This window comes from Suricata suricatta, chromosome 3, assembly GCF_006229205.1.
Source record: "Suricata suricatta isolate VVHF042 chromosome 3, meerkat_22Aug2017_6uvM2_HiC, whole genome shotgun sequence".
NCBI lineage: Eukaryota > Metazoa > Chordata > Mammalia > Carnivora > Herpestidae > Suricata > Suricata suricatta.
Genome location: NC_043702.1, coordinates 173,446,664 through 173,464,802, shown reverse-complemented (window position 1 = coordinate 173,464,802; position 18,139 = coordinate 173,446,664). Strand labels below are relative to the sequence as shown.

The 18,139-nt window shown below is 56.1% G+C and overlaps 1 long non-coding RNA gene across 1 annotated transcript; it reads left to right on the top strand.

Annotated features, from left to right (window-relative positions):
* The first annotated feature begins 9,126 nt into the window (after positions 1-9,126).
* On the top strand, positions 9,127-10,725 carry LOC115286892. Its single transcript, XR_003906329.1, has 2 exons — positions 9,127-9,311; positions 10,458-10,725. It is a non-coding gene; the product is annotated as an uncharacterized LOC115286892 (long non-coding RNA).
* Positions 10,726-18,139: the final 7,414 nt, after the last annotated feature.

The following is an 18,139-nucleotide window of genomic DNA, read 5'->3' as shown; positions in this document are numbered from 1 at the left end:
GCACTCCCGCGGGAGTCGCGGCGCCCTGCCCGCCGAGGGGACTGGGGTCCCCGCGGCGTCCCGCCCTGCCGTCCGGGGGCCAGCCGCCGCCTCGCCTCCTCCTAGGTCGTTCTTGCCGGAGGTTCATTCGCAGTGCGGGGCGTGTGTCACCGGGCGGGGCCCGTGGGCGCCGGGAAGGGAGGAGGAAGGCAAGATAAGAGCGGCAGCCCGGGAGGAGGGAGCCAGGACTGAAGGGGGGTTGACAGGCGTGTGGAGCCAGAAGAGGGCACTTCGTGTTGTCCGGTTGTTCTCGTGGTGCCGTGACATCCCCAGCCCGCAAACACATGGGAACGTCACCATCCCGCGTTGGAAAAGGCGGCTTCCATTTTTGAATTTGCCACTAGCTCTTCTTTAGCTGTTGATAGATTCACGAGTATGTTGGTTCCCCCTGGACCTCAAGTTGCCTTTTTTGTTTGAAAAAGAAAGAATAGGGGCACCTGGGTGGCTCAGGACGTTGAGCTTCTGACACTGGCTTTCAGCTCAGGTCAGCCTGGAGTCCTGGTCCTTGCTCAGCGTGGGGTCTACTTAAGATTCTTTCTCTCTGCGCTGTCCCCCCACCCCTTCTCTCTCTCTGTCTCAAAAAAAAAAAAAAAAGGATTATAGCATTGAGGAAGTAACGTCTTTCAACTTAGAAAAGGCTACAATGTAGGTAAATAAAACAAGCACAATGTTAGTGCCATAGAGACGTTTCCCAAGGTTAACCAGCATCTGTAGCTATACCCTGAGCTCTTTGTAAGGAACTACGTATCCTTTGTATCTTCTGCATAGTTCCTAGGACAAGGTCTTATATGTGAGTATCGGATGTTTGGTTGAACATTCTTTTTTAAATCTTTTTAGCAGGATGAAGTAAACTGTAGTTGGATCCTAGTGCCTTGGTGTACTATCTGTGTGACCCTCCCCACCCATTAAATTATTTAACTTCTCTGCGTCAATTCCTATAGTATCTACTGGTGAGGTTGTATTAGATGAGTTAATACATGTAGAGGGGTTAAAGCAAGAGCACGTTGTAAATACGGCAGATGAACACATAGTGGCAAAAAATAATCATAAGCATCATTATTATAAAAGTTTGCAAATTCTCACACCACGCATGCAAATTTATTGGTTTTATCAACTCAGAAACCAGCATGATTAGCAACGAGCAGCTTCCTCGGAAAGTCTGACATTGTTAACTTTTGGCTCAGGTCTCAAATGGTCACTGTTGGAGCCGAGCACTTGACCTCCGAGGACCCTTTCTACAAATGGCCAGCAATTAGGGTCAGGAAGGATGACTTGAGTAAGTAAACACAGTTAACAGAGAAACTGGTCTCTCTACCTGGCTGGAGTTTGAACGGATACATTGTCTAAGGTTTATGTCCTAGCAGACTCAACAGTCTTCGAGAACGTCATCACCGGCCTGGAACTCAAACAGCGGGGTTTGGGTTTGGTAAGCCCACTGGGATTTCCCTAACGATGACTAGGTCCCGGTAGAGAAGTTTTGCATCGGGAACCTCCTTCGGTTGGTGGAAGATGAGGACGGTCAGGAGCCCCTTGCCCCGCACACTCGAGGTCCCTGTCCTCTACGCCTTCACCATGCCACCACCGCCGTCATCTGCTCCAGACAGGCCTCCACAAGGTGGAGGTTTTTGTTCCTGACACAGACAGCATGAGCTTTCTGGAAGCGTGGGGGTGGAACCACTCAGGCATGGTCCGAGGAACAAGATGGGGTGATCTCTCTTGAATTTCCACTTGCTTGAGGCCCTCTTTGTCCACTGCCACTGCCTCCCGGCTTACGCATCTCTGTAATTGTTCCCCTAAATCCCACGCCTGCTCTTGCCACGACACTGCCACGCCGTTGCTTCTTCGCTTTCAAAAAAGAGAAAAAGAACTCTTGTTCTTCTTCATTTCCAAAAAAAAACCTTTCCTGGATTGGCGTGTGCATTTGCTTGTGTATGTGTGTTTCTTCTTGGCCCAGCTCGCTCTTCTTATGGTTCCCATCATCGTTTACACACTTAGATTCTCTACATCCCAAACTGGGCTGCCCACGAATATGCTAGAAATGCTTTCCTCTCTGCCTTGTAGTAGATGAACGCGGTGGATCGACTACTGCAGTAGACACCGTCTGTACGTCACGCACATATTTGTTCTTGGTGTGTTTGTCTCAGATTGCCAGCCTTCAGAGGTTAGAGCTGCAGGAGACCTCACCCGCCCAGAGCGGTTCTGTGTCCTCGCGTGAAATGCCCGATGATGGTCATCTTCTCTGCCGGCACAAAGCTGCTGTGCTGCCGGGACTAGCTCCTCCCACCTTCCCTTCATCTCTTGGTGTCCCAGTAAAAATCGCGGCCTCTTTCCCCCCAAGGGCGTTCTCACTGAACTTGGATTTGGAAGAGCCAAGTTTCAGTCCCAGTTCTGCCCTCTGCTGACTGTGTCCTCTGACAGGCCGCTGAACGGCCTTGGCCTCCTCGTCTGTAAGTGGGGGACGCCGTTGATGTGCTTGTTGAGGACAGAGTGTGATGGCAGCCGTGGGGGCATTTGTACACTGTAAACTCTGCGAGGGTTATGGACCGAAGTTACTCTTGCGCCCATCCCCGACTCCACGATTCTGGGTATCAAGAACTTGAACTATACTCCCGTAATCACCTCGTTTCACAAACCTTGAGTGAATTTAATGTTTCAGACTTGGGTGGGAATCTAATGGAAAAGAATTTTGCTTTGAGAATTCGGGTTCTTAAAGAAATGTCAGGGTGCCTGGGTGGCTCAGCGGGTTAAGTGGAGGGCTTTTGATCTGGGCTCAGGGCAGGATCTCACAGTACATGAGTTCAAGCCCCCGGTTGGGCTCTGCACTGACAGCACGTAGCCTGCCTGGGATTCTCTCTCTCCCTCTCTCTCTGCCCCTCCTATGTGTGTTCTCTCTCTCAAAATAAATAAACTTTTAAAAAAAGAAAGTAAAGAGAATTTGGGTTCTTGAGTTTCTCATCCAGACACTATTTTTTATGAGGCTTGCCTTGAGCCAGTCCATTTCAATCACTCTGAGCCTCAGCATCTGTATCCCCGTCCATAAATGACCACGCCAAGACGTCGCAGAAAGAAAAACACTGTACCATTAGAACGTTATTTATATCAAGAAAGTCAAAGGCTGAAGGGTGCACATGAAATGAACTTGCTCCCTCTCCTTGTGACCCAGGTTCCCTTTCAGTAAAGTGAAGATAAGTTATTATGAAAGAATAAATTTCGGCTATCAATTATTTGTATTTTACCACATTGGACTCAAGTAGATCATAAGGTTTTTGTGTTTTGGTTTATTTTTCCCATCAACCCAGGGTGGCTGTAAAGATCGAGGAGTTAATGTCAGGAACATGAGTGGGGATCCCCAGATTAAAGGTTAAGTGAGTCCAAAGGAGAAGTAACTTAGCCCCGAGTGACAGCTCAGCCAGGAGGGGCAGAGCCTGTGTGTTTGTTTAGCAGGGACTCGGGGACTCAAGGACTCTCCCCGACTTCACATCTATCACACTCCACAAATGCCCCTTCCTCTCATTTCCTCTTTTCAGGTCTTGGTTCCCCAGCTCAGATCAGCACACGGGAGACGCAGTCAGAGGCCACGAACCAACAGAACAGGAGAACAGGATTCACATGAGGAAATGGCCATGCAGGCTATTTTGACTTTTTTTCTTTTTCTTTTTCCTGGCAGCCCAGGAGGAAGGTTCCCCCTCCCAAATGTATGACGGCTAGTGTCTGTATAGTTCTGAGAACTTGCCTCGCCCAGGAAGCCCACTGAAGGTGTTTGGAGCAGAGGGCTGGCTCCCCCTGATCCTGACCCCTCCGGGACACGTTTCCCAAGGCCCTTGCGCACCCATCCCCACCCTTATAGGCCTGAAGCCTTGACCTGTTTGCTGCGTGAGCCTTTTAGCTACCTTTCGTGTTTGTTCACTGTTCGTGTCCGGCTCTTACTGTCTACACGTTACATCATTTGTTGTCCTAAGACGGCAGACAGTGTGTCTATCTAGTTCTCATTATACAAGGGCAATAAACACGATAATCCTTGTAATAGAGACTTGGGACCGTAGTCTAACAAACGCCCATACTAATTGCAGCGAACTATGGAATGAGGCCTCGACTCGCATTCATTAAAAGGCAATCACCTTAAAAATATTTTAGGAAAGCTTCGCTTTAACCATTGCCCATGACTTCTGGATGTGTGGAATCTTCGAGATGGACTGAATGTCAGAGAGGCCATTCCCCCATCCCCTCGCTACGCAGCACCAGCCTCCCTGGGACCCTCACTACTCTGTAGCCCTCGACTTTGCCTGACACCTCGTCAACCTAGTTTTCTTATTGTAAAACACATCGGACCTATGGAAGGGTGTATGGAAATCTATCTGTCCGTTGAAAGACAATAATAAAACAAAGGTGCATAAGTGCCTACCACTCAGGTAGAGAAGTTACCACACCCTAGGATTTTCTTTGCTTTTCCCATTTGCATCCAAGTTCACGGTGTAGATCACCCTAACTGTGGAAGGCTTTTCTTCATATGGGGCTGAAATGTGTCCCCCTGACTTGACCACCCATGCCTCCTCGCTCTGGGCACTGCAGCTGTGCAGATTAAGCGAGTGTTTCTTCCATGTGACAACCCATCAGCCCTTTGAGGGCAAGTATTATGCCTTTTGTAAGGAATTACTGGAAGAAACATCCTGATGTCCTTTCCTCTTCAAATGTGGCTTCAGTAACTAAGCGCAGTCCTCCACAGAGCCAGCCTGATCAGCAGAGCATAGAGTGGAACTGCCCCCCCTTGGTTTGGGCACTCTCGTTCCCCTTCTCTCTCCCTGTCTCCCTCCCACCCTCTTCCTCTCTCCCTCTCTCTCTCTGCCTCTTTCCCTCTCTATCCCTTCCTCTCTCATCTCTCCCCCCCCTTTAATGTGGCCTCAGATAAGATCGACTGTTTCAGAGGCCACAGTGTACTACTGAGTAGGTCATCAAAATCCCTGTGGTTTTCTTACAAGACCTGTCCTGGTCTTCTGTTATGTCATTTCAAAGTCTAAATGCCAGAGTTTATACCAATTATATTAATTCTTGTCAACTTTATTTGGTTGGTTTTGATCTGTTATTCATTCCAGCCCATCTATATCGGCTTGATTTATTGGGATGCACTACTGTATGATGTCCTGGCAGAGAGACTCTACCTCGAGCAAACATGAACAGACCTCTGCAGAACACATTAAACGCATCGACGTGATGCCACTCCAGACACAATCAGGTGTTTTCTGACTGGCTCAGAAGTCATCGCGGATCCTGCAGTGTGGCCTCAGTGACTGTACCTTTGACCTGAAGCATGCCAGTTAGGAGAGCTGTAGGTAATGGGATCCCAGAGGGCAGAGCGCTTAGTGCGGGAGCCCCTGCTCGGGAGTTCAAGCCGCCGTGGAAAGGAAGAACATCAGAGGAAAACTGCTCCTTACGCTGGCCGCAGGGAGAGGGGAGTGGAGGGTTCACGGCGAGTAGTTGGATATCGTAAGGACCTGGAAACCTGTCATATTTTGGCATCGATTCAGAAGTCGGAACTTCTAGATACCTGTGCTGCCAGGACATTTTTGTCTGAACAATAAGTTCTTGTCATGGGCGAGGCTAATGGGCTTGCAAGAATGCCTCAAGACCAGGTTCCTTGGCACAATTAACAAAACGAAACAAAACAGCATCACTGTAATAATAAGGCCTGATTTTGCAGCAGAAATCTGGACTGCTGATATCTTACGGAAAGAAGAAAAACTCGAAACTCGGAAGGAAAACACCCTGGCGTGCGTTCCTCCTGCTGTTGGGAGGACACCCCGGGTGCAGAGAAAGGCACTGGAGACGCGCGCACAGGCACAAGTGCGGTCTTGTCCGGCTTTGACGCTTTGCAGACCGATCCGTCTCCTGCCCCTACATGCCAAGCTGGTCCCGAACAGGGTTACTTTCTCCCAAGGGCCTCGTGGAAAATATTTTGCCCCGAGACTGCCCCTGGAGCTCTGAGACCCTGATTGAGCCTGAACGCTTTAATGGAGCCTTATTACTTGAGGCTTGTGAAGGAGGTGTGGGTCCCCTGGGTCCCTAGCGGGGGGGAGGTGACAGCTCCAGGCGACTCGGTGGCCTCAGGGTGGGAAACGCACCACCTCTGGGAGCCGGTTACTTGTGGCAACTTTTTGCGTCCCGGGTCCTCATTTATTTCACATACTGCACGCCTTTGCCTCTGGAGTCCTTCACCTTGAGGCAGAGAAGGAAGTAGCGATTACACACGAGTCACGAGAGGCTCGCTAACGTCGGGGAGGCCAGAATTTGGGGAACCTCCACCAGGTCAGCCACTCACCCCCACAGCTAAGGCCATTCATTCATTAGGCGCTTGGTTCTTCCCTATTCTGCAGAGAACGAAAGGTCAGGCACGTGGGGTTCTGTGGACAGAAGTGACGTTCCAGCCTCGCACGCTCCGTGTGGCTCTGCCGTCTGCCTCCCGCGACTTGGCGGAGCTGGGTCAGACCCACTCACGACAGCTCTGCTCAGCGTGACGCGCGTCGCCTCACCTCTCGGAGGAGATAGCTCTGACATCGTGGCCTATTGGCCGAGATCGTGGGGACCGTTCTTTATTAGTAGAATAGAGTAAAAACGGGTGATATAAATGCCTAGAGCCACAGCACCTTCGCAAGTGCTGACAGCAGGACGCACGCCTGGTCTGGAAGACAGCTTTCCAGATGACACGATAACTCTCTAAATTTGTAACACTGTTTTTTCAAAGCATTTAGAAAAGTTTATTTACTTTAAGAGAGACAGAGCAGGAGCAGGGGAGGGGAAGAGAGAATCCCAAGCAGGCTCTGTGCTTGAACCCGCAAACCTTGAGATCATGACCTGAGCCGAAATCAAGAGTTGGTTGCTTAACCGCCTGAGCCACCCAGATGCCCCTTTTTCAAAGCATTTTTTTTTTTTTTTTTTTTTTAGTAATCTCTATGTGCAACGTGGGTCTCGAACTCACAACCCCGAGATCGAGTGTTGCACACTCTACCTGTTGAGCCAGCCGGGCGCCCCGGGTTTTGTGCTTTAATTATTCACGTATCCATTACTCGATCTACCACAATTCATGCAGCAGGTGCTATATGCCGTGCACCGTACCAGACTTGGGAGAGACACAGCTCGCCAGACTTGGCTTCCTCTGACTGTAGAAACAGTTCCGTTAACAATAGCCCCTACAGTTCTTCAAAGGTGTGAACCACAGACCATGTAAGGCAAGTGTATGGACAGAGTTTAATATCCTAATCGAGTGGCACATAAACAGGTTCATCTAGTTCATTAAATTCTACGAGTTCATTCCTTCAGTAGATATTGGCTGAGCACCTGCTATGCACCAGGCACTGCGCTAGGCGTTACAAGCATGCAGATGATTGTAACACCGGTCGGTTTCCAAGAGCTGAGAAGCCAGTGGCAGAGGTGGACGCGTAAGCAGGCAGCTCGGTGCCGCAACCGGCACGGGGCTCCAGAGCCCGGCAGCCTGCCCAGCGCTGCTGCCGACACTTCCCTTCTGGCTGGCAGAGCTCTCTTCCCGTTACAAGAGTGAAAACGCTTTCCCAACTTCCCTTGTAACGAGGAAAAGGTTACCAAATCCTGCTCTGTACGTTTGCTGGAAGGATTCTGGCAAAGATTTTCACTTGAAAAGGCAGATTCCCAGAGAGGGATTCCCGACCCTGCATCTCCCACGGTTATGACTGAATTGTTACCCCCCGCCCCTGACGTGGAGGTCCTAACTCCCAGAACCTCAGAACCTGACCGTGAGGGTAGTTGGGGATAGGGTCTTTACAGAGGGAATTAAATCACAATGAGGCCATTGGGCCAAGAGACTTGCAGACACGCTAACGTGGACCCTGGCATCACTGGATGCTTTAGATGTGGGAGTCCTGAACCACGAGCATCCTGGCTGATTGGTGCAAGAATGGAGGCCCATGGAGGTGGGTACGTTGGGGACACCGAGAAGTATCTAGTGGCAACTCAGCCTGGGTCTTTAAAGATACGCAGAGGGCGCCTGGGTGACGCAGAGTCAGTTAAGCAACTGACTCTTGGTTTCGGCTCCTGTCATGATCTCACAGTTCGGTGGGTTCGAGGGTCAAAGTTGGGCTCTGCACTGACAGCGCGTACAGAGCCTGCTTGGGATTCTCGCCCTCCCTCCCTCTGCCCCTCCCCCACTCATGCTATCTCCGTCTCCCTCAAAGTAAATAAACTTAATTAAAAAATTTAAAACAAAATGAAGATACGCAGAAAGTAATCAAGTGAGGGCTGGACAAAGGGCATTTCAGAAAGGCCGGGTCACACCAAGAGCAGAAGCCGCCAGCACTGGGGGAGAAACAAAGTAGTTACAAGTCTTTGGTGTCCTCGGAGGGGGTGGGCGGGGCTTGGGTTGAGGAGGGCGGCCCTGAGCCCGTGGGGGGCGCGCCTTCCCTCTGGGAGAGCCGGACGGTTCCCTCTGGGAGGGTTTGCTGTTCCCGGTGGGAGAGTGTGCGGTTCCCTCTGTGGGTAGGGCCAGAAGGCCATTGAGCAGAAGTAGGGATCTCCGTCAGGACTTTCAGGAGAGTTCAGGAGAGAGAGGAGGGAGCCCGATTTAGGTGGAATAGAGATGGGGAGGAAGGACGGAAGCAGAAAGTTCTGGAGACACGCTTGGACGACGTGTGCAGTTCGGCACCCAGGGGAAACGGCCACTGACGCGGCGCACAGCGCGGCTGAAAGCAGGAAGTCGAACTGTATCCCAAGTACCAAACGTTGTCCGTTTGTACGCCTTTGTATGAAAAATCCAAAAGCGACTACATACTTCCCTGTCTTCTTCAACAGAGTTGATGAGATCTCAACTAGCCTTTTCTCGATGACTCACGGTCGCCACTTGGGAAGAGGAGCGTCACGCGCGGGGGGAGGGCGCGCCGCACATCGTAAGATCTGCCTGTGTTCCCAGCCCCCGCTCGCTGACCAGTGTGGTCGGGGACGAGGCCGCTTCGCCTGGATGCTTCTCTCCTGGGCCACCTACCTCACAGGCGTGGGCGTGGACTCGGTGGGCGGGACTCGGTGGGCGTGGACTCGGTGGGCGTGGAAGGGCTGGGGGCCGCTCGGCACTGGCTGGGGAGGCGTTCTAACCGGTTTTCTGGGGGTGGGAGTGGCCTAGGACACGACGCTGGGTCCACCCTGGACCCCTACTGTCTGTCTTTTGCTGTTGGGTCAATGGCTTTCCAGATGCTTCCCTCGTTAGAAGACCCATACCCCACCTTGACCTCCCAGGACCGCAGGCTGGGAAATCAGAGGTCAGTCTCTGAATAGTTTGTCCGGCGTAGAGTAAGGCTCTGTGCGGAGGCCGGAGGACCTGGCTTGGGTTCAAGAGCTCCGGGTCAGCGATTTCGGGCGCTGAAAGGCCTTTTCCACGCCTGGGTTTGCTGCTGCGTTCTGCAGGGCTGAGCTTGCCGGGGCTGGGCCTCCAGGGTGCTCGGACCCCCGCCCGAGGTGTCCGGGGCCCACCCTTCCTGCTCACTCGGGTCTGTCTGTCGAGAGGCCGGGTTTGGATTTGTCCTCACCACGGGTGCCCTGTGAATCGGTCCCGAACCGTGTTGACAGCTTCTCCTTGGGTTCTCTCCTTGCAGGATTTAGGGTCCCTGAGTTCCCTCCTTACCGCCTTTGCCATCTGAGGGCGCTTGATCAGTACAGCCTCTCCCTGCAACTGTGGGAATGTGGGATGTAAGGCCGAGGCATGGGATGCGGGCGGTTTGCGGAATCAGAGAGTGCCATGAGTCGGTGTGCGCAGGTGCTCAATGTGCTGCGTAGGCTGGGCCTCAGTTTCCTTACCTGGAGTGCACGGCCAACGCAAGGAGCCACCATCCGAAAGCCTGTCAATCATTCAGTGCAGACCCTGGTGTGATGTCAGTGCCCATGAAATGGAAGGGGGTGACGCTGGTCCGAGAAACCAGTTTCGGGGGAGGGCGAGGCCGAGGGGCGCAGTGTCTGAGCCCCTCAGGACAGAAGGGGAGCTGTTAGGACACGGGGAGGCGCGTTCCGAGAAGAGGGCTCTGTGTCTCCGTGGACCGGGGTCGAGACCACAGGCTGGATTTTGAATTATCCGGTGAGGTAACTCCTGCGATCTGGGCCGGCTGGGTTCAGGGCAGAGAGACACCCGGGGGGCTGAGGTGTCTGGGGGCCGCGGCCAGGTCTGAAGCTTTAACTTTTGGACTGAGGAGCTCTCTGTGGCCTTTCGCCTCCCAGGTGTCCTCCCCCACGCCTGGTCCCCAGCAGGTCACCCTGTGTGCCCGATTACAGACGCCCAAGGTTCTTCACGTTCCTCTCTCCAGAGGTGGGGTCTGTTTCCGCTGCTCCTGAATCTTGGCTGGCCTTTGACTGCTTTGACAAGAGTCTCGGAGTGAGTCGTGGCTAAGCCTTTGAGAGGACTGTTTCTCTTGTAGCCCAGAGGCACCGCCCACCAGAGAAAGCACCTACAAGGACCACAGACCTCAGGGACAGGGACAGACCCCAGCCTTTCCACTATCTCGGGCAAGACACCACACGTGAGAGGAATGTCGCCTCAGACCACCCGGCCTAGCCCAGCCGCCGGCTGAGACCCTGGGTGACGCCAGTCTGAGTAACAGGAAGCAAAAGAACTGTCCTGCTGAGTCCTGTCCAAACTCCCGACCCACAGAATCATCAGAAAGAGTAAAAGAGCGCTTGTCTTGAGCAGCGAGTGTTGGGGTGGTTTCCTGCACAGCGATAGAAAACAGAACCAAAGAAAACAAGGTTTATTTGCAATATTTTGACCGGGAACAAGGCATTTCTGGGATCAGAAGGGCTCCTCGTGGTAACTCCATCAAAATGTTCCTAGAGAGAGCGGTATGCGTCCGGCACACCTGCTGCTGATTGTGGACTGAGGCTCGAGACCCGAGAAAGCCGATGGACAGACTCGTCTCACGCCTACTGCTCAACTGATCTGGTGTGTAGATGGCAGAATTCAGGACACATTTGGGAGAGAGGCCCTCCGCCCTCCTCCCACTGACTATGGAAGGCGTCTGGGCAGAAAGAACTGGGAGTGGGACCGTCAGACGGTTTCCAGAACTCTCCAGCTCTGTTTTCCTTCAGTCCCTAAGTGGACAAACACGGGCTCCGCCCTCGGAGGGCCAGCCGTTTGCCCAGCCTGGGACTGGCGGGTGCCGCCCCCTCCCGCACTCAGAACCCCACATCACGGAGGGCTGAGTCTGGACAAGGTCGGGGCTCAGGTCACCCAGCACGTCGGTGGGAGAGCCGGCCGTGGGGTCCTGGGCTTTCTCCCCGGGAGGGATTTTCTAGCACAGGGGCACACTTAAGTAATTATCCTGTAATTCTCTGGAACCCCGATCCCCAGAGGGTCAGCCCTCTTTTCTGAGTGGTCCCCTCCCATTGCTCTGAGGAGGTAAGTGGGGCGGCCTTGGTCCTTGGCTGTCTGTCTTTGGCAGGTGAGAAGGGCCCAGAGCAATGGGCTGGCCGGAGCTCAGAGCTCAGCAACAGGCAGCAGGTTGCACTGGGGGGAATCTCAAAGGGGTCAGGTTCAGTCCTCAGGCATTCACATTCTTGGTGGGGTGTGGCATCTGCTTCTTCCTGGGGGGTGGGGGAAGGCAGGTGAGGAAGCAGGTCTGAGCAATTACAGCCATTGTTGCTCCTGGAACAGAGGAAGGAAGGGGAGCGGAGTGCTGGTCACAGGAGGCTTCTCGCAGGAGGTGATAGGCAGGAATTAGGAAGGAGGAGTGAGAGAGTATCTACGAGCAAACGTTTAAGTGCAAAGTTTCAGAAGCAGAGACAAGCGCGTTCGTGTTTGAGGCCTGATAAGAAAATTGCTGGAGGTACAGCCCAGACCCCGGCTGACGGAGCAGAGAAATGGGGAGAGGCCCCGACCCTGAGGACCCTTTCTCTGATCCGGAGGCCTGGCTATGAGGCCTCTGGTCCCAAGGCCAAACCTCCGGCTCTGTCCCGTCCATCCACATCCCCAACTTCCCTCTGCGACCTCAGGCCTCCCCCTAATGCTAATCACGCAGCCCTTGCTGTGAGCCAGGCCCGCCCTGAGCCCTGTGCTCACCTCCAGGGCCGAGGGGAGTCTGCACTTGGTTGACAGAAGGCTGGGAGGGCGACGGCGCTGGGAGATAGGGCAACACAGGCCTGGCACCCTGCCCCGAGGAGCCCTCCTTGTTGACGGCGGTGGTGGCGTGGCCGGGAAGGAGCCCGGGCTGGGGTGGCCCTGGGCTGTGTCTGCTTTCATCTGCCGGCTCTGGCCCCAGCATGGAAGGGAGTGCATGCAGAGGGCCGGCGGCCCCATTTGTGGGGCCCGCTGTTCAAACGTCAGCGAGAATTCAGGATGGAGATGGCGAGTCCGGGTCCTCTGAGCGTGGGGCCCAGAGCCTCGGTCTGGATCGCTGCCCCGGAAACCAGCGGAGGGTCACTGTGGAGACAAAGGGCTGTGGGTAGCAGTCCCCCTCCCCTCGCCCAGGAGAGCACTCTGCACCCTCCTTCAGGGACGGGAGGTGGGCAGGGAGTTGGCGCTGCCAGGCGGGAGCCCAGGGCAAAGCTGTCCTCTGGGTGATCTGTCCTCAAAGGACGCGTAACTCCTGGAAACCCACGGGGCGGTGGGGGAGGGGCGCTGCCTCCAGGCGAGGCTGACGCTGCATCTCGCCAGTCACACGTAGTGAACGGGCACAGTGTGCGTGAGGCACCACAGCGGTGAATGATGTGGGCATGTCTGTAAGTCTCTCTATTCAAGGAGCCCTTGCAGTGCGTCTAGCGCTGCGCCCGGTAACGAACGGGCGGCAGAGGGGACGGAAAGTTGGCGTTCCTGGCCTCAAGGAATTCTTGTGCTCTGATGGAGGCTGTGAGGTTTCTCAGCATTAAATAATTAGAAGACAGGGCCAAATAACGTATAATGACGCTGTCAGTGAAATACGACGCGGTGCCGGGAAGCGTGCCGCAAGGGTTACAGGCCGAGCGCGCCCCTGAAGAGGGAGTCAGGGTGGCCCTCATGAACCAGCCAGGGACTTCCTGAGTCCTGCGGCCGTGGAGGCTCCCGGAGGCCGACAGCGCCGCTCAGAGCTGGTGCGGGAAGCGGGTGGGAGCGTTCCCAGCACGGGAAGGGGGAGCCGCGTGAGCCCCCCAGGCGGCCAGGCAAGCGGGACGGCACCGGGCCGAAGAGAAAGCTCCCGTGACACACAGACTTCTGGGAACTGGTGAGTGGCCCTCGACATATGTCACCTTTGTGCGCCTTGACTTTCTCCTAAGACGGAGATGTCTGCTCCAGGGTGTTCTAAGGATTGAACAATCAACAGAGAGCCTGAGAGAGAGTGGAGCCAGGGGGAAAACCCAGCAGGTTGACTGATATGACAATTAGTTTTTTAATTTTGTTTTTTATGTTTTTATTTTATATTTGAGAGAGAGAGAAAGACAGAGTGTGAGCAGGGGAGGGGGGGAGAGAGAGAGGAGACAGAATCTGAAGCAGGATCCAAGCTCTGGGCTGTCAGCACAGGGCCTGATGCTGGGCTCGAACTCACAGACCACAAGATCGTGACCTGAGCCCAAGTCGAACACACATCCGACTGAGCCCCTCAGGTGCTCCCGTTATGACAATTATTTTGAAGGCACAGTTTGTGTGGGTGAGTAGGTCCAGGTTATGGAACGCCGCCCTGCGTCAAATTCTGGCTCCGGTCCTTGTCAGCTGGGCTCACGTGGACAATCTACCTCTGAGCCTCAGTTTCTTCATCTGAATCCGGAGATGGCAGTGTGCCCATCTTGCTGGGGGAGTCAGCGTGGAGCCCCACGTCGTCACGTAGGAGCACAGGGGAGGGCGCCTGGTTCCTGGTGACCAAGAAACATCAGGTCTTGTGATGGGTCATCGCAGCCACCCGAGGCTCTGGCTGTCGGAGGAAGCAAAGGCTCGGAGGGTAAGTGACTTGTCCAAGGTGACCCAGACCATCCCTGGTGACCCAGAGGTTCATCCCTTCCAGGACGAGAGAACCGAAATGGTGCGCGTGCCTTCCTCACGCCGCAGGGGGACACAGCGCTCTGCGCTGCCCGGATGATACTCAGCGCAGTCTGACCCGCAATGCGGCGACCCCTCCAGGGAGACCGCTTGCGTCTTACTCCTTTGTGAACCAGCGCCTGACCTGACGTCAGCCGGGCCCCTGGAAGGTGCTGTTGACTTGAAATGAAAGGAGGTGCCTGGGGTGGAGCCCTGGCGCGAGCAAGGCTTCTTGTGAGTCCATAGCTCGGCGTCAGAGGAAAGAGTCGGAGACGACTCCCAGGAACCGAGTCTAGGTCAGGACAAGGGCAGAGCTGTTGGCACAAAACCGGAAGTTGGGAGAAGCTGGTGGCTTGGGTCAGAGAGGAAAGTGGGGGAAAGGGAGCCGCAAAGGTCAGGTTGAGACAGTCGGTGATGGAGAGACAAGGGCCGTTTCCTTAGGACTCTGGGCTGTGAACGTCCTCCGGCAGCTCCCCGCCCCCTCCCGAGGCCCGGCTGGTGCTCTGGCTGCCGGTCCCTGCCCTGCAGTTGTTCCTACAGGAGACCCGAGACAGACCCAGGACACCATGGTGTTTATAACACTTGCAGAGGGGGCGCCTGGGGGGCTCAGTCGGTTGGGCATCCGACTTCGGCTGAGGTCACGATTTCACCGCACGTGGGTTCAAGCCCCAAGTCGGGCTCTGTGCTGACAGCTCAGAGCCTGGAGCCTGCCTTGGACTCTGTGTCTCCCTGTCTCCCCCCCTTCCCTGTGCACACTCTATCTCTCTCTCAAAAATGAATAAATGTTAAAAAAAAAAAAAAAGAACACTTGCAGAGCCAGCTGCCAGTGCCCAGAAAAGGAAAGGGAGTCGGTCATTCTGAGGACGAGGAGCCCTGGATGGGGGTGGGGAGGGTTGGTCTAGGAGAGCTTCCCGGAGGAGGGCCTGCAGGGGGAGGGAAGGCGGGGCAGAGAGCTGCAGAGGCGCAGAGAATCAGGGCGAGATGCTTTGTGAGGGAGGATGAGGCTTCCTGCCCTGCCTGGGACTCTGGGATGGTCCCCCGCGTCCATCCTGCGCCCTGGAGGAGGAGCCCATCACAGCTGCCGCGAGGGGCCCCCAAGAGATCTCTAGGGAAACAGGGACAAGAATAACCATCGTAAGGCACGTTGCAGCTCAGCCTGGCCGCCTTCTCGCCCAGTGGGGGCTTTGCATGCAGACTGGAGGACGCCCGCGCTCCCACTGCCCCCACCTCCTCTCCTCAGCCCTCCACCGGCTCCTGGTGTGCGTGGATGCCAGCCTTCCCAGCTCTCCATGCCCTCACCTCAGCCCAACTCGGCCCCTTCCGCCCATCCCCTCCTCTGGGGCTCCAGGCACCCACTCTGGTCATGACTGCCAAGGCCGGCATCCCTGCCTGCCTCCCCACCCCCGCCCTCTCCCCCTCCCCAGCTCTGAGGCTCTCCCCTCCACTGGCAGAGAGTGAGATCACCTGCATGTCCATGGAGTGAGGCCTGGAAAAGGCCACCTCTCTGTCCTCCATGGGCTACTGACCCTGGGTTTCTCCCAGCCCCTCGCCCTCCTGCCACCTCCCCTCCCTGCTTGGCCTGGGCACTACCCCCTGCTGCACCCCTTCCACCATGCCGTCAGGGACACACTGCAGCTCCTGCTGCTGGCTGGGCCGGGGGTGAGTCCCTGGGGGACAGGCCAGCTCAGCTGCTGGGATTTCCCCAGCCTGCACCAGCAGGAAGTCCGCATGGAAAGGGAAACCTTATTCTTGGCCTCAGGCCAAAGACTAAGCCAGACCAAAGTTCAGGCCAGGAGTCTGATTTCCTGGTCAGCCGGGAACTCCCACTGACCTATGCTCTTCAGGGCTGGGGGGTGAGGCCAGAGGCCCAGAGAGCCAGGTGGGGTGGGGGCAGGGGAGAGATGGAGGCCCTGAGGGTCATGGGTGGGAGCGAGCCCAGGATGAGCCCGCCTGTATCTCCCTGTCCTGACTGTCCCTGTGGTCACTGTCCAGCAGTGAGGTGGAGGCTGTCTGGGCCGCCTCTGCCCTCCCAGCAGGGGTGCGAGCCGGCAGGTGCGGCCTGGACCTCCAGTGTAGATAAGGGCTGTGTGGCAGCCACTCCCTCCCCCCCCTCCTGGAAACCCAGTGTGTCCACAGAGCAGGGGGGAGGGGGCAGCTCCACGCGGGGCTCACCTGAGGCCTCCAGGGATTGGGGGCAGGAGAGGAGGGTATCTGGTACCTCGCCCATTCCTCTGGGTGCCTCGGTTTCCTCTTCCTGGTGCTGTTGCAGTTGGGGAGGGACAAACCCTGTGAGTGGGGGATCTATGACACCTTTCCATGTGGCTCTTGGGGGCTAGGGGGCACCTGTCACCCCACTCTTCCCTGCTCTGCCCTCACCCCTACCCTTTGCCCAATTCCCTGTTTCCCAATGAGGAGACCCACAGAAGCAAACACACGAGGGACAGACAAGGGTCCCCCAGGGACCGTGGCAGACAAGCTGACTGTGCCCTCTACACCTGTCCAGGCAGCCAGAGGACCGCCCTTCCTCATCACCCTTTCCGCACTCTGCTACCCCTGCAAACCGGGCTGGCTGCCCTCAGAGCTCTTCCCGGGCCCCATCCAGAGACAGACCCGGAGACCCCGGCACGCGGCTGGAAGCGCCCTGCGCACGGGGTGGGCGGTGGTCAGGGCACTGGGACAGGGGGCCCTGAGCCTCAGCCTCAGCAGGTGCAGGGCCTGCGGGCGAAGCTGTGCCGGCAGCGCCCCCTGGTGGAAGGCGCTGCAGCGGCGGCCGCGCGCAGCCTGGTCTCCCAGCCCAGCCCTCAGCGCCCCAGGGAGCAGGTCCTTCCTGGACACTGCAGGGCGGACAGCACAGCCTCCCTGTGGCCCAGGCCGGGTCAGCTCCGGTCAGAGTCATGTCTGAGAAAGGAGTTCCGGAGCTTCGATCTGTCCCGGAGCCTGGGGCTGCCCCCGACCTGTTCCTTGGTGTCTCACTTGTCCAGGAGGAAGTAGGTTCCGGGCTGCTCTGAGGCCCTTCTGGCCCTGGGGTCCCGGGTCTCTAGGTTAGGATGGAGCTGATGTGGCTCCTGATGCCTCTCTGATCTCAGTCTCCCACCTGTCTGGGCTCACGTGTGCTCTGGGCTCCTGACCTCTCCCTCCTGGAACACCACAGGCCAGGACCCGCCTGAGGACATGACACGGGCCATCTCCTCCCCCAGGCTGGCAGTTTCGCTGGATGTCCTCGGTCACTCCTCACCTCCTGCTGGTCTGTTCTCACAGGTGTCCTTGGTGACGCCTGCTCTGACTTCCTGGTGTGACCCTGAAGCCACACTCCCAGGTCCTGAACCTCCCACCTGCTCTTTCCTCCAGAGCCCCGCGCCCCTTCTGTACTGTGGGCACTGAGCAGGGCCCCTCTCCTCCTGGGACAATGGGGGGCTGAGCCTGTGCCAGGAGCCTCCGGGACATGTCTGTGCACCTGGCCTGGGGCTGGCCCACAGCAGGCGCTCACGGGCAGGTCCTGGAAGGAAGGAGTCTCCCGTCCGGGAAGGTCTGGGTTGGGGGCAGACAGTCCCCCCTCAACATCTCACAGCAGTGCGTCCATGGGGTCTCGCTGCTGTGACCAGATAGGGCTCCACAGAAAGGAGCAGGTGTCCATGAGCTGCCCTGTGGGGAGAGGGAAGGGGCTGCTGGGGACAGCACGGCCCCGCCATGCCGCTGTCACTCACCGTGTCCACAAACAGGCACCCGATTTGCCTGCATCAGGGATTCTCAGTGCGACCCAGGGGGATGGGGTCTGAGAGGGGCTCCTCCCCATGGGGGGGGCACGAAGGTCAGATGACTGTGGGAGATGCCACAGACAGATCCTCCCGAGATGCTCCCACTCCCTACTCCAGCAGAACATCAGTTTATTTATTTATTTACTTTTTTCTAGATGGGTGATTTTTGAAAGGTGACCCATTATTTTAATTTCCTAGACTTTATTTATTAAAGAGAGAGAGCATGAGCAGAGGAGACACAGAGGGAGAGAGAGAATCCTGAGCAGGCTCTATCCCTCCAAGGCAGAGCCGGACAGGGGGCTTGACCCACCGAGCTTTGAGATCATGACCTGAGCCAAAACCAAGAGGTGGACGCTTAACCCGC